Source organism: Sabethes cyaneus, chromosome 1 (genome assembly GCF_943734655.1).
Source record: "Sabethes cyaneus chromosome 1, idSabCyanKW18_F2, whole genome shotgun sequence".
NCBI lineage: Eukaryota > Metazoa > Arthropoda > Insecta > Diptera > Culicidae > Sabethes > Sabethes cyaneus.
In genome coordinates, this window is record NC_071353.1 from 125,409,675 (window position 1) to 125,414,398 (window position 4,724).

Here is a 4,724-nt window from a genome sequence, read left to right on the forward strand (position 1 = left end):
TATCCTCAGGGCTGTGAAATTGTCAAAACTTTGCAGACAAACAATGGTACTGATGTCGAGGACGGCGACGAAGAAGAGTCATTTTGTCATGTTTTACGTCGAGCAACTCGACTCACCTTAGTCAATGTCGAGTGTCGAATGTGGGGAGAACGGGCACGGATCAATGCACCACCATAAAAAACAAGCTCACTCGTCACTTGCTGACGGTTGAATCACTAACTTTTTATCGGTCAACTCGGTCGAGTTACACGACAAACTCGTGTCGCATGTGACTTACATAATACATTTCGAACTCGATTATCCGGGTTTTAGACTCGATTATCCGGGTGAAAAATAAAATATTTTTTTAATAATTTATTTTAAACACAAATGTCATAGTTTTCACGTTAGATGATTCTAGCATGACAAATACTGATTCACCTCCCTAAAAGTATATATTTCCTTTCTTATATAATTTTATCAGCGAGTAATGCAGATAATGGTATCAATTTTTAAATTGTGTGGTATGATTCAAAATTCATCGTCATCATCATCATCAACAAAATCATCATCATCAAAATCATCATTATAATCATCATCATCAAAATCTTCATTATCAAAATAATCAAAAATCTTCATCATGATCAACATCGTCATCATCAAAATATTCATTATCAGCAAAAACATCATTATGATCATCATTATCCAAATTATCATCATCATCACGATCAACCATCATCAGTGAAAAAAATTGCAGGAATTTCTAACTTTGGGGTGAATTATTTAATAATAGAAAACATTTATGATACCTAAAAGTAAAATAAGGCCATTGTCAAGAATAAAATATGCATAGTAGAATTAAATTGGATAGGTTTTCTTATTTAATTTCCAGCTTTAAAATAGATTAAAATAACCATACTTTATAGATTCTATACTAAACATATAAACTTATATTTTTGCCATTTATGGGATAATAAACGAACTGTAGATTACAATAGTATTACCACTCTATTTATAGTGAAAGAACAATAGAATAAGTTTATTTTTCGATCACGATCCTTCAACAGTTTAATTGCTCACACCGCCCCGTTTACGGAGGATAATTTTGTAAGGCTGTCTTCCAACTCGACTGGTTTAATCCTGAGCTTCGCATCGCCATACTTTGGCGGGTCAGTCAGGGCAACGACTTGGTCGTAGTTGACGGTTTCGTGCTTCAGTGGAGCTTCGATGGATGTACACAATATTTCGCGTAACAGCTGCTCGGTTCGGTTTGTATGGATTAGTTTCGCGTTCCTCGGAAAAAGAAATCGGACCGGCAAAATATGTTAGGCTTGAAAAGATAACAATCCCATTCACCTGTGCGTATGCCATATTGGTGACCTTCTCCAGGTCATTCTGCGCTCCGGTATTAATCCGTTCGAAACTAATATTCACCGCCCGACTCTTTAGCACTATGCATATCATATTAAACAGTTGCTCCCTGCTGTACAATTTACTGGGCAAATCCGAGCGTTAAATTAGTTTTAGGTACGATCGTTATTTTAAGTAGAACGTAGGAGTTCGGTAGTAGTCAGTCGAAGTTTCTAACCGGACTCGTGGAACGAAATCACCCGTCCATCAGTTTGAGTCAGCGCGCGTGAGTTTTTCCGTTCCGCCCACTCGCTTGGTTGAATCTTTGCCGTCGTAATCGTTTTCTGACTTGAACGTGCAGCCTGCAGGGCTGTTTCGTTACACACATTCACTATATCGGCCCCGGAAAAAGTCAGGGGTAGGTCTCGCTAGCTGAGCCGAGTATTTTTCGGGGGTCGCTGTCAAAATGATTCCCGAGACGCTTTTCTAAAATTTCCTTCCGCTCCGTCAAATCATTTAGCATTCGTCGAACCAAGTGACCTGGTCGATGTGAAGCTTTTTCCAGTATATCTGCTCGATTAGACTTGCCAGCATCAGCACTACCTCCTTAGATGGCACTGCGCCCACTTCAACTAACAGTTTGTTAAGTGTTTACTTGGATTCCACCGAGCTTACTCTTCCGAAACTACCATCACCATCGCTTTGCCGATTGATAGCGTAAATTTAACCAATATAAACTATACACAGGGAGATCGTGTCAGCTTTTTTGAATAGATGTTTAAAATGAGCTGCACCCAGCCTTCCTATCAATCATTTCAATAAACTCTGATCCGTTCATGCTAAGAAAAGGAACTTGAGCCATTGCTGTTGCTGGTAAGAATTTTCTACATCCAGGAGAAACTAACAAATCCCGGTTCGGTACCTTTGCTCGCAATTTTTGGTATAGCATTCGGCTGATTTTAAGTAATCAATATACTCTTTAACCTCCTATTAAGCTTTATGCAAACCGGCCACGTCCTTAAGCCAAACCTTCGATCATATGGATTGGCAAAGGTAAATTTTGTTCGTTCCATTTGAGTCTAAAAAAAATATGATTACTCACAATTGAAACAGACATTTACAATTTGCCTTACAAATGAATCCATACTGGTCGCACTTTATAACATTGTGAATGTCATTACATAACAATGTTTCTTATTATTTAGACCCGGCTCTCGGGCAGTAAATCCAATTTTTCGTTGTAATTACGATTGCCTGCTGTCTTATAGAAGCTCCACTGATTCAGCTGCAGTAACCGCATGTGGTTTGCTTTAGTTCGGGACAATTTCACAGCACTGTGGCAATGCAGCAGTACTCAGGTCGAGAGTGGTAGGGATTCTGTGAATGGAACTCAAAAACCTCATCCAAGACCACTGAAAAATGTATAGGTATGTAATGTTTTGGTTCTTAAATTCATTGACGGAACAAGAGAAGAACTTTACAGAAGAACTAAACTGCCCTAAGAAGATATTTAGCTTTCTCTAGAATAAATCTAGTTTTTTAACCTTTGAAAAAATTACATTAGAGAACTATAGGTAAAAACTTGAACAATTTTTATTTTCATCACTTTCTTACGACCCCACGCATTACTGTGCATTTAATTTTAATATACCGAAATAAAACATCGAAAAAAAGCCGGGGGTTATATATCTGCTTATAAAATTGAGTGCTAGTTCCGTCAATGCTAAAATTTGGATAGGCATAATACTTACTCTCCCGATAAACATGACCTTATTCATTGAATAATTCTTTGTCAGGAAATCCGATCATCATCAGGTGTTTTTTGGGCTTCTTACTTTTCGTTTCCATTATTCTCCATTTTCATTTACTTCGGAGGGCCCTTCATACTCTGAACTCATTTAGTATGCGTCGCGGCCATCGAACTCAGAAGTGAGCGGGAGCGCATTGGCGTGTTTCTGTTTAATACGTTTTATTCCAGAAGCGAATATCTAAATAGGAATATCTAAAAAAAATTCATTACTAACGCTGTTAATCGCTTAAAACTTGCAGTTTTTGCATTCCTACCGTTCACTATTCCTTTGATGTTGACGCACATTTTCTTCCCTATTTAAGTAAACTCGCAGTTCTGATAGACATTTGGCTTTGACCTTGCGAAACCGAATATTCCATGCAACTATAGCTCTTGTTTAATCTTCGAAACCGGACAATGACCAAGCAGATGATACTAGATCCTACGCAATATCATTCCATCCCATGGAATACGCCTGCACAAGCTTCGTTGGCTCTGTAAACGAATGCATCTTTCATTACCTGAATTTAAATAAAAGTTTATTCTACTCAACAAGAAACTGGCTCTGGAAAACAGGGAATATAAATAACTACCTACCTACTCAATGTTTCCAAATAATACAGATTTACTCATGATACAAGCAGGAATGAGAAACAAACATCAAATGTAATATACTACGGGCAGTGATTGCTGTTTCAACTACAGCTTTTAACTCGTCGTCGGATGGCATAGATTGTTCGGTTGACGATTCGCATATTTTTATTAATGTTGGGAAGTTGATATTCTTCTAGTGCTCATGCATAATGGCCATTTTCATTTAGATTCTCCTTAGTTTCTCGGTTAGTTCCTTGACGGTGTCAACTTTTGCAGTCGGATCCAAAATCTCCACACTTTTTTCCAGCGCTCATTTGCTCCTCACAATCGGCATTTCGTTTTTTCCCTTTTTCATATTTGCAGTCACTTTGTTTTATCCATTTTATCGCAACATGACGAATATTGGTCGTGTCATTCAGTGACACATCTTCACTATTTTTCACTACCCCATCGGAATTCGACTGTATGATCAATTGAAGACAGTACATTGTGCTAGGATGGATGAATCACCGGAAGCATTGGCTGTAGAACCTAGAACTCATGTGTTGGTAGTTTTCGTGTTGGAACCTTGGGTGAAAGTTTACGTTTTATACAGTGAATTAAATCAACATCATAAAATTTACCTTAGAAAGCGAGTGTTCAGCTTTGGATAGACGCTTTTTGCGGTCACAAACGGATTTTGATTTCGGTTCAACTTTCCTGTTAACTTTGGTAGCCGGATCCAAATTGCTCACATCAACACTTTTTCCGGCGCTCATTTGCTCCACACGAGATGCATCATTTACCAGCGTTTTTTTTCTCGAAAACACTCCGTTTTATCGGTTTTATCGCAGCAGGACGAATGTTAATCATGTATCGCGTTACTCCAGTGATTCATCTTCATCTTCACCACTTCGCCATATTAATACATATAACACCAAAACACTTCGACAACGACAGTCATCAAGAAGTAAATGTCTAAATGAGATATCGTATCGGCTGCTCGCACTTACAGAAAATCTCATACCGAATT

The 4,724-nt window shown here is 38.2% G+C and overlaps 1 pseudogene; it reads right to left on the minus strand.

Annotated features, from left to right (window-relative positions):
- Positions 1-1,055: 1,055 nt before the first annotated feature.
- LOC128746193 (paraplegin-like) lies at positions 1,056-4,470 on the minus strand (annotated as a pseudogene).
- Positions 4,471-4,724: the final 254 nt, after the last annotated feature.